Source organism: Alligator sinensis, unplaced genomic scaffold (genome assembly GCF_000455745.1).
Source record: "Alligator sinensis unplaced genomic scaffold, ASM45574v1 scaffold1546_1, whole genome shotgun sequence".
In the NCBI taxonomy this organism is placed as follows: domain Eukaryota; kingdom Metazoa; phylum Chordata; order Crocodylia; family Alligatoridae; genus Alligator; species Alligator sinensis.
The window spans coordinates 385,926-397,329 of NW_005842689.1; the positions used below are offsets into that span (position 1 = coordinate 385,926).

Consider the following 11,404-nt stretch of genomic DNA (forward strand, 5'->3'; position numbering starts at 1 on the left):
CGGGCCCGCCCGCGGCGGCGCAGGAGAGAGAGGCCGCTTCTGTAAGCGCATGCGTGCGCTTCGCCTCGCCCTGTGCACAGAGACCCCGCAGGGCAATGGCTCAGCTGTACCTTGGGCCGCAGCCCCTACCGGCCCTCCTTTTGCCGCCTGCAGAGCTGCCCCCGCACCTCTCCTCCCCAGTGCCGTCTTTCATGTCACGCTGCACCCATCAAGGGCCCTACTGCCCTTCCGCCCGCACCACGGCTCTTCTAAACACACCACGGTGGGCAATTATTTGGGCTGGAGGACCTCATTGGGAGTTTTGGTGGGCACCCCCTCCCGCGGCCACAGCTCACCGAAACTTCCTAAGTGCTCTGCCCCGCGCTCAGGCCGCAAGCAGGCAGGGAGCGGCATCCTGCAGGAGGACGACGGGTGGGCGATGGCAGTGTGGGGCCAGGGCCCCGGGCAGAGCCGGGACCGCTCCTTGCATACCGCTACCATGGGCACCCGTTCCCTGGGCAGGGGCATGTGGGGAGCGGATTGCCGATCGTGGCTCTGCCCCAGGCCTGGCCCCACATTGTCATGCCCAGGGTCCCCATGGAGACTGGCCAGGACCCGTGCAGACAGGGCACATGGCTGGGCAGATGGGCTGGGGCTGCTGCCCTGTGGGGAACAGCATCTGGGAGGAGGACGGGCAGGGCTGGGGCTGGGATCAGGGCTGCAGGGCCACGGCAGCACGGGGCCAGGGCCCGGGTCCGGGGCAGAGCTGTAATCCGCTCCCTGCATGCCCCTGCCTGGGGAACCGCCCCCATCGCAGGGACATGCAGGCAGTGCCTTGTGGCTCTGCCCGGGCACTGCGAGCACCCTATGGTCCTGGTTCTGGATGCTCCCTGCCTGGCAGCAGCCCCATCCCATGCACTCAGCTGCCTGCCCTGCCCACACAGGTCCGGGCTGGTTTCCGTGGAGACCCCACCTGCATCCAGCTGCTGCAGGGGCTGCTGGGAAGTGAGTCCAGCTGCAGTGCTGCCCCAGCCCTGCGGTGCACCCAGGGGCAGCAGAACTGGCCACATAAGCCATGGCCCAGTCTTCCTCCCACACCTGGATCAGAAGGGGCTGAAGGACCTGCCATGAGCCAGACAAAATCCCTTGGCAGGCTGGATTTGACCTGTGGTCTGAATTTTGGCCACCCTTGCTCTAAACACACCAATGCACCTCTCTGCCACCCACAGCCCCATGCCCAAACTAGGGCTGTCCAACTTCTGAGTGGCTTAGGACTTCATGCTGTACAGACTCTCCAGGCCCCGCAACTGTGTGGGCCCAGCAGGCTGCCCTGCCCAGTTCCCAGGTTTAGAGGAAGTGGCAGAAGTAGAAGCTGGAGGGGAGCCCCGAGACCCCCAATAGCCATAGCTGTGGTAGCAGCGGAAGCAGCAGCAGGAGTGATGGGGGAGCTGTGCCTTGGTTAGAGCCCATGGGCCACCAACTGGACAACTCTGTCCTAAACTATAGCCTCACCACACACATCCCTTTACACTAAGTCAGTTTTCTTCTCTAAGTGTGCTCCACAGCCCATTTCTCCTCCCAAGGTACACCACCAACCATAACATGCTTTTTTCCTCCCCCCATTTCTTACACATGCATCCTCACTGCAGACCCCAATACTAATGCAACTATTTAAGCTCTGTCACAAACCCCCAATGTTCATGGAACGTCACGCATGTTTTCCTGAATTAGATTTGCTTTATGGCGTGTACAGATAACTTAAGAGAAGCTGTACCTGGCTTTTGTCATTCATATGTTTGTATGAATTATGGTATTTGATATGAATGTATTCTTATATTTTTATAGTATTACTTAGGAAGGGTTGAGTAAGAATTTGCATCAGAGTTGGCTAAGCTTAATCATTGGCCGGATAGGCCTTTGTGGACTAGTCCCAGACACTTGCGTCAGGCCATTCCAAAGATGAACTGACATTTTAAAGGGAAGAGTAGCCAAGGTAACACCTAAAAACAATCTAATAGGAAGATTTGTATTTCTCACAGTAGGGAGAATAAGACAAAGTTTATAATGTACTAAGGTAATTGAAAACCAAGGATATGGAATTAGCAGTCTTCATATCTGGTATTTCCTTGTTATAGTTAGATCTGGAATCACCCCCAACCTGCCAGTCAGATACCCAGAAGCAGGAAGTTGTATGCATAATATATGTTTCCTGAAAATTCAGTAGAGAAGTGTAAACCATCTGATAAGGACAAGTATTTAAGAGTTGCCATGGCAACTAAAGTTTCTCAGGCATTGGGTGCTCTAGTCCCCCCCTGTGGCCAACATGACCTAGGGCTAGGCAACATGAGCTCACAGATTAGCAGAGACTTTGGCTTGGTCATAAGTAGAAGCTGGAGGGGCTAAGATGCAGAGAAAAGAACAAATCAGAGACCTTAGTTATTGGTTTATTTTCATATCTCTGTCTGTATGCAGCATACAGTTACTGATTCTTCTGTTTTCATTTGTTTTTCTAATACATTTTGTTATCTTTTTGTTCTAATCTTTTTGTTATCTTTTATAACTTACCGTCTGTGTGGTAACTATGATTTCAGAGCATTTGAGCAAACAGGTAGGTCTTTTCTCCAAAGGAGAGGGTCAGTAATTTCTAAGCACATGCTAGATAATAAGTATGATTCTTAAGCTGGCAAAACTTCCTCAGCCAAGAGCTAATAGGACCTGGGTGAGATTGGTAAAGTTAAGGCACCCTTGGGTGCTCCCAGTAGTCAAGCAGCAGATGCCAGAGAGGGGTTTGGAGCTGAAGGAGACACCTGAAGGTATAAGAGTACCTCAGAGCATCTCAAAGGTGTAGTTGACAGAATCCATGTGTGTGTGTCAGAAGGCCTCCATCCACAGGTGCTCTACCATTTATACACACAACTCCCTCCTCCCTTGTTTTAGGAAACATAGTGCTTGAAAGGACATGTGTCACTGAGTGTAACCCACAGCCATTGCAAGGCCCTCTCACATTATCTCCATAGGTGGCGGAAGGCCAGAGCTAATAGGGCTTAGCCCCCTCAAACGCAGGGCAGCAGGTAGGGCTTCAGGGCAGCCCAGATGCAGGCTCTGGGCTGCTGCAGCAGAGAGGAGAGGGATGTGCACACTCAGATATGCAGCTAGGATCGCAGCCCCAGTGTGTGGCTGCCCAGCACAGCAGGCAAGTTTCAGCCTACTTCCTTTGTGAAGGGGAAGGGGTTGGGGGGGGGCAAACAGATCAGTGTGGGAGGGAGTAGAGCAAGGACAGGGGCTGGGGTGAATGGGGCCCTGGCCAGGCTGGGTTGTGGGACAATCAGAGCCCGGCGGCACATCCAGGGACATGGGTGGATGCACATGGTGTCGCATTGTTCCCAGTGCAGCTGCAGCAAGGAGCAAAACCCAGCACTCAGTGGCAGCTGCCTCTGCCCCGCACATAGATGAGGGGGCACATGCCACCTGGGCCTGCACCAAGGTGCACACAATGGCAGGATCCCACTTGCACCCCTGGACGAGCAGCCCAAGTTCCGATTGTCCCACCACCCAACCCCACTGGGGCCCCATTCACCCCAGCCTCTGCCCCTGCCCCACTCCCTCCCTCACCACTGGGGCTTCAATCTGCTCCCCCATGGTCTGCGCACATGCTCAGCCCTCCCCCCCATCCTCCAAATAATTTTTTCTCCCTCTATGATTATCCCCTTCATAAACATACTAAGCTCCATCTTTAAAGTAGATATTTTCCTTTGCCCCCCACTATGCCCATTGGAAATTTGTTTCAGAATCTTACTGCTCTAATGGTAAGGAAACTTGTTTTTATTCCAGCCTAAATTTATTTATAGCTATTTTTAACTACTTATTTTTATTCTAGCATAGTTGGCTAGCTTAAATAGTTCTTCTTTCTCCCTGATGTCCAACCAGATGCATTTATAGACAACAATCGTACTCTCTCAGCCTTTGCTTCACTGAAGGGAAGTCAAGCTCTTCTGGTCTCCTGTCATATTAGTTCCTTCATTCCCTTGATCATTCTAGTAACCATTCTTTGCACTTGGTAGTTTGCCTGCATCTTTCTGGAAATACACACATTACACCAGATGAGGCCTTACTAGTGCTTTGTATAAGTGTTAACACTTTTCTCTCTCTCCTAGAATATTCCTCTTGATACATCTACAAAGTTACATTTGTCTTTTTCACAGCTGCATCACACTGACATGTCATAATCATCCTCTAATCAACTAGTATACTCAGGTCCTATCCTTCTCAGCCAATTGCCAGTGAAAAACTCATATTTGATTGCCAAAATATTTCTTATGATGAGTCCCCAAGTGCATAACCCTGCATTTCCTATTATGTAATTTCATCCCATTCCTATACTATAATCCCCCAAATCATCTCATTTTCTGTACAACTTCTTGATACTCCTCTGTATTGATAAGATCACCCAACTCTGGGTCATCAGCAATTCTCATCATTGAACTCCCACTTTTACCTTGGGATCAGTAGTGTCACTATTAAACAAGGTTAGTCTTAGAACTGACCTTTGAAGAGCTCTCTTAGTAACCTGCCTACAGCTTGATACCTTCCCTTTTAGCCATGAATGCTGCATGGCCCCAGAGGCTGGGGCAGGGCATGGTGAGCTCCCTCAAGCGGTGATGCGTTTGGCAGTGGGAGCGTGACGGCAGCAAGCAGTGAGCTCCTGCAGGTGGCCGCAGCACTGCTGGCAGCAGGGTGGTGAGCGCTGACCGGTGGTTGGCGACCACCCGCAGATGCTACCAGCAGCGTCGGTGGTGGCCAGAGGAGATCGGAGACCACCTGCAGACGCTGCTGGAGGTGTCAGCAGTGGGGGTGAGGGGTGGCGAGCAGCGACCACCTACAGGCACTGCCGGCAGTGTTGGCAGCCTGTTTTTGCCAAGGTCAGGAGGTGCACATGCACCTGCGTGCACCCCACTACGCATCGCCAGTGCTTTTAGCTATTCCCTTACCCATTTTACAGCTTTACCCATTTGGTATTTTAACAAGTGCTTTACTCAAGATTGTATTTATTTGATTTGTATCTACAAATCAGTTATTCTATCGAAGAAAGCTACCAGGTTAGTCTGGCACTATCTTTGGTAAACCTTTGTTGCATTTACTGGTTTTATCAAGGGTAGATCATGCCTGACGAACCTTGTATCTTTCTACAACCAGGTCACTAACCATCTGGACAAGGGACCCAAGGTTGACGTCATCTACTTAGACTTCAGGAAAGACTTTGACTCTGTCTCCCAGGTGATTCTCTCTAACAAACTGGAGAGTACTGGGCTGAACCAGTCTATAGTGAGGTGGGTGGACAACTGGCTCAGAGGTCGCTCCCAGAGAGTGGTGATCAATGGAATGGCCTCATCCTGGAGGGCCATCTCCTGTGGGGTCCCCAGGGATTGGTGCCTGGACCCACGCTATTCAATATATTCATTAACCGTTTGGATGAAGGGGTAGAAAGCGCAATGATTAAGTTCACAGACAATACCAAGTTGTAGGAAAACCCGAGCACACCAGAGGATAGGGCAAACATCCAGGAGGACCTTGTCAGACTTGACTTACAGGTAGAACAAAATCAGATGAGGTTTAACAAGGAGAAGTGCAAGGTCCTTCACCTGGGTAGGAAGAACCCTCACCACAACTATACCATGGGTGGTGGCCTACTGGCTGACACAACACCTGAACGAGATCGGCAGGGGTCACAATTGACTGGAAGATGAATATGACCCAACAGTGTGACAAGGCTGTCAAAAGGGCCAATAAAACTCTGGCGGCCAATGAAACTCTGGCGTGCATCAGCCACTGTGTGGCCAGTAGATCCAGGGAGGTACTCCTCCCTTTCTATTCAGTATTGGTGAGGCCTCACCTGGAGTACTGTGCCCAGTTCTGGGCACTGCACTTCAAGAAGGACATGGATAAACTCAAGAGGGTACAAAGAAGAGCCACCCATTTGATTAAGGGCATGGAGGGTAGGCCCTATAAGGAGAGACTCCAGGAACTGGGCCTGCTCAGCCAGAGGAGGAGAAGACTGAGAGGTGACTTGATAGCTGCCTACAAGTATCTCAGGGGGGAGCATCAAGAACTAGGAGAGCAACTATTCAGGAGGGCACCTCAAGGGAGGATGAGGACCAATGGGCATAAACTAATAGGGCACATCCACACATGCAAGCATGTGTGCTTGCAGCAGCGCAAATAGGAGCTGTGCAAATTTGAAGCGGGGCTTTTTGCCTCAGCACACATGCCCCGACATGCACTTTGATGTGGGGCAAATTATGCCACTTGGGGCAAAAAAACCCTGCCTGGCTCCTCCTGAATCTGCAGCCAGGTGGAGCTAGAGCCTGCAGCTAGCACCTCTGCTGTCCCCAGCAGTATAAAAAGCTGCCCTGTCCTAGCCCCATCAGTACAAAAAGCTGCCCTGTCAAGTACCTGAGGGCTACTTGCTCTCAGGAGTTTCAGGCCCAGCCAATTGGTACCTGGGGACACTACCCCTTATGCCAGCTGGACTGCTGAAGCAGCCCTGAGAGCTCCCTGCACCCTTTACCCACTGCAGCAGTGGGGGCTGCTGCCTGGCTGTGACCTGTTGCGTACCTGCTAGACCCAGATGGGAACTGCACAGCCAGTAGAGGCATCTGCCTCTTTGGGTCAGCTGCCAGCAGGCTGTGGCTGCAGGGTTGGCACTACTTTGCGAGGCACTACAGCCGTGTGTGTCCCCTGCCTGGCCATCTGGGCAGCTATCTCCTGGAAGATGTTCCCAGTGTGGTGGCCTGCCTTGAACTGTCACAGCATGTCCTCCTGGCTCCAAATGGCTAGGAGATCAGCCACCTCCAGCTGGGTCCAAGGTACAATCTCTGATCAGGCTACTCTGCCTGGGTCCTGCCACTTGCCTCCCTAGCAGGAATTCTGGTGTTCCCTATTTGAAAAATGAAAAATCCCTGATAAAAAAATCCACAAGTCACTGTCTAAAATACCCCAAAATCCATGTTCCTTCACAACTAAAACAAAAGACCACTATATGAGAGAGAGAGAGAGAGAGAGAGAGAGCAGGCTTTGCAGGAGTGGGGTGGGAAGGCGGGTGGAGGGGATGTTGGTGGCTGTGGAGGAATGTGGGTAGGTGCGGGTGGATTGTGGAGGGACTGTGTCGGGGGGGGGCGGGGTGCTCAGGAAGGGTGGGTCTTCTCCCCCCAGCAGGATGCAGCCTCCCTGCACAGCTCATGGACTGCCCCCCCCCCCCCCCCAGGGGCTACAGCCCCTCCACAGAGGCCACTTGGCCCCCACAGGGCTATTCCTGCTCTGCCTGGCCCCATCCCCTGCCAGCTCCTGCAGCACCCCCCCTAGATGGCTGCCCCACCCAGCCCCAGCCTCCCAGCACTTGAAAAATAAAGAAACCAAAACAAACAAACAAGCAAACAAAATAAGTCTTGTGCTCACCAGCAGTACCAGGGGCTGTGGGGACTCTGGTCAACAGGGTATCCGGCTGTCACCCAGCCCTGTGCTGCCAGGGGGCTGACAGTAGCTGCTACTGTGGTGAGTGCCGGCTTGGTGAGTGCCGGTTTTTCTTTTCTTTTCTTTTCTTTTTTAATTGCAGGGCCATAGGGGGGCGGGCGCGGCCATAGGGGGGCTGGGGCAGTGAGTGGGGCTGATGGAGGTCCCCCCATGGTCCCCTCTCCTTTCCTCCAGCCCCTGAACCCTCTACTTACTGGCAGGAGCCTGGGTCCAGTTCCCTGCGGCTGGCACGCTGCCTTCCCCACATGGCCAGGTAGCATGCTTCAGCACTGGGGCAAAGGCCAACCATAGAGACGCTCTGGCTGGCTATCAGAGCATCTCTGTGGAGGACCCAGCCTCCAGTTGCCTCAAGCCCTGTCCCACTTTTTTCCTCTGTGGGTGTTTTTGACTTCTGGATATCCAGGGGTCTAATTTTGCTCCCACACTGCAAATTTGCAGCCCAGGGAACAGTTTTTCGTTCCTGCACGTGCCTCTTGCAGCATCTCAAAGAGCTTTGAGATGCTGTAAGAGGCATGTGCACGCTCATCTGGATGCTCCCATAGAGGGTTAATTCAAGCTGGATATAAGGAAAAACTTCTTCTCTGTAAGGGTCACCAGAATCTGGAACACGCTCCCAGAAGAGGTGGTGCAGTCGCCCTCCTTGGAGGTGTTCAAGACAAGGCTGGACAGGCACCTTGCCAAGCTCATCTGAGCCCAATACTTCCTGCTCATGGCAGGGGACAGGACTTGATGATCGTACAGGTCCCTTCTGGTTCTATAATTCTATGATTCCATCCTACTTCTCACACATTTAATTATTCTTTCCTGTGACAGGATCAGGGTCCAGGGGCGACTGTACCTGCCAAGCCTTGATGCGGTTTATTAGGTTTGGGGAAGTTGCCCCCAGGGCCCCAGAGTAAGCCTTGTCTAGTTTCACCTTGCCCCTAAAGGACATTATGCTATGGCTCTCCTAGACCTATTAGCGGAGGTACCAGTTGCCTTATAGACTACTCGTACCCTCCTTCCACCCGTAGCCATGCTCATACCTTGCAGATGTTACCTTAAGTTGCCCTCTGGCCCACCTGACAAACACTCCCATCAGCCTGCCTGGCTCTGGCAAGGCTCTCTTTTTTCTCTGGGCCCCTGGTCCTAGCCCTTCCCCAGGCTTTGGCCCTCCCTTGGCTTAAGCCTACTCTAGGCTCAGCCTTCTGCTTTCTGGGCCCCTGCTCTAGTACAGTTGCTGCGACTATCTCAGCCCTCTGTGTTCCTGACCCCAATCCAGGTAGCTGCCACTGGCCTTGACTCCCCCAACCTTAGCCAGCACTGGCCCACAGCCCTCTGGGTCCCTGACCCCAGGCCAGGATGCCTAACTCTGGCCTTAAATCACCCAACCTTGTCCTAATGCCTCACACCAACCTCAGACCCCTGGGTCCTTGGCCTCAAGCGAGGCTGCCTGCTACTGAGCACTCCACCAGGCATCCTTCCGTGGTCTCCACATTTCCCTCAAAACCACAAACCAGTTTTCTGGTTAACCTAATCAAAACATAAATACAAGCACCACAGCTGTATGACAAAAATTCTTCCCATGTTGGGTTGGTATGTCCCCACAAGCTTTAAGTTCCCCTCAGCTTTTCCCTCACCGCTTTCTGGGATAGCTTGGGTGCCAGGTAGGCTGACCACCTTTTCAAAAGGGAAAGGTGGAACACATATCCACCTTCCCCTCCACCACTGCTGGTGGCAACACCACCAGAGCCAAGCACAGCAGGGCTACCTGCTGAGGGCTCAGGGCTCCCCGCCCTACTCACTTTCCCCTGGGGAGCCCTGCACTGGCCATGTGCTCCCTGCCTGCCCAGTGGCAGCTGGGGGCACAACTCCACACCTCCACCACCACCCCTGCTGCTGCCAGGCGGGCAGGAGGTGCCTTACTATGGTGGCACAGCCAGTGCGATGACACTGGGGGCAGGGAAGCAGGGTGGGGAGCACAGGCCCACAGCAGGCAGCCTGCATCTGCCCCCACCCCACGCACAAATCGGGGAGGCACATGGCCCCTATGCCCCCTAGACGAGCCACCCATGGCTCTGTCCCATTCCACACCCCAGCCCCATGCACTGTCCTAGCTGGGCAGTGCCCTTAGCTCCTGGCCCCACTCCCTCCCTCACCATGGGAGCCTCGATCTGCCCTCCCTCCCCCATGGACTTACCTGCAGGGAGCTGCACTTCACGCTGCCCAGCTGTGTTCCCGGCCACATGGTTGTGTGTAGGTGCACACTAGACCTGCGTGAAGCATTAAGTATTCACTTCGAATTCAGTCGATTTTAAGGGACAGTGATTCAATCTGGTGATTCAAATCATTGTCTCAATTCGATCTGGCCGATTCAGACACAGACTATAATGGGGAATCACTGAAACACATGTAACAGATTGCCAATGTGGTTTCACCAGATTGGCTTGAGATACTTACCCTGGGCTAGAAAGAGTGCCAGTGAACTCTGAGCGACACCAGGAGCCCTGCCCTGTGGAGAAGGAGAAGCCAATTGAAAGGAGGGGTTGGGGGCTAGCCACCCTGAGCCCTGGTTGGCTGGTTTACAAGCCAGGGCGGGACTGCCAGAGAGGATAAAAGGAGCAGCTGAATCGGCATGGGGGAGCTGCTGACAGTGACTCTGGGGAATGATGTAGGAGGCTTAAGAAGAGCTGGGGAGAGCTGACCGAGCAGAGAGATGCCTTGAAGGCCCTGGGAGAAGAAGGTAGCAGTTGTCAGCCGTGCCTCCAGCCCTGCAGCAGAGAGGGAGCAGCAGCCAGGGCTTGGGGCAGAGAGCTGGTGCCCCAAGGCCTCATCGCAGTGTGCTGGATGTGCTGGGCATCCTGGAGGCTAGGGGTGGCAGTTGGGCCCCCACTCCACTGCAGAGAAGAGGCAGTGGCCCAGAGTACAGGCTGGGATCCTGAGGAGCAGCAGAGAACCTGGATGAGGGTCCTTGGGAGCTCAGGGCACAGGCCAGTGCTTGGAGCAGAACTGGCAAGCTGCAAGGCGTGTGGGGTGCCCAGCCAGTCATCTGGAGCAGGGCTTTAGAGCAACGACCCCTGGGAGCTGACTGTGCTGCTGACCCTCTGCCACTGATTACCCCAGAGGGGACTCAGTCCTGTCCCTTTCTCTGCAGCTGATTGTCATCAGATGGAGTCCCTGAGCTTTGTGCTTGGGTCATGCTGATTGCTGCAGGAGCCTGTTGGAGCTGCTGGAAGTAACCACCTTGCTTCCTTGTAGCAGCATCTCAGCAGTGGCTGAAAGCTGCCAGTTACCCTACCTGTGGTTCTTGAGTCAAGGGTTGACTAATGCATTCTGGTTTGTTTTGTGGTTCTGGTTATGCCATTTAAGTTCACTTGTAAATAACTTTTCCTATTATTCTTGTTTTGTAAATAAAGTGTAAATAGTTAAATCAGTTAAATGTTAGACCTTCTTGGGACCATGGGCTGATCTGTGGGGAGCAGGGGCTGGCCAGAAAGTAAATTGGTGCTGGCCGGAAGACCTGCCCCGCTTTTACCACACCATTCCTGATATTGGGCAGGTGTGGCAACTATTGGGCCGCCACCTGGGTTACACACATAACTTTGTCATTTTTTTGCAATTTGGATGAAAACAGCCGGGATGGTAGTCCCTTATGAAGACATGAAGCCTGCCAAGTTTCAAAGAGATAGGTGCAGTGTCTTCTGTGAAGTGCACCTCAAACTGTTGAAAGCAAAACTTGTATCACTTGTGTGTGTTAAGGCAGAGCGGGATGAAAACAGGAAGGATGGTAGCCCCTTGCACAGGCATGAGGCCTTGCTGCAAGCCTTCTGAACCTCTCTGAATTGATTCAGAGGCTTCCGATTTGATTCAGATCTTTTAATGGGTCTCCCGATTTTTCAACTCGGATTCAAAGCTTTGG

The 11,404-nt window shown here is 53.1% G+C and overlaps 1 protein-coding gene across 1 annotated transcript in view; it reads right to left on the reverse strand.

Moving 5' to 3' along the window:
• Nucleotides 1–9,220, reverse strand: part of PPP2CB (protein phosphatase 2 catalytic subunit beta) — a 62,902-nt gene extending 53,682 nt beyond the window's left edge. Inside the window, exon 1 of the mRNA XM_014524871.2 lies at nt 9,200–9,220. The gene's annotated coding sequence lies outside the window, so the exon portion shown is untranslated. The remainder of the gene's footprint in view (nt 1–9,199) is intronic.
• Nucleotides 9,221–11,404: the final 2,184 nt, after the last annotated feature.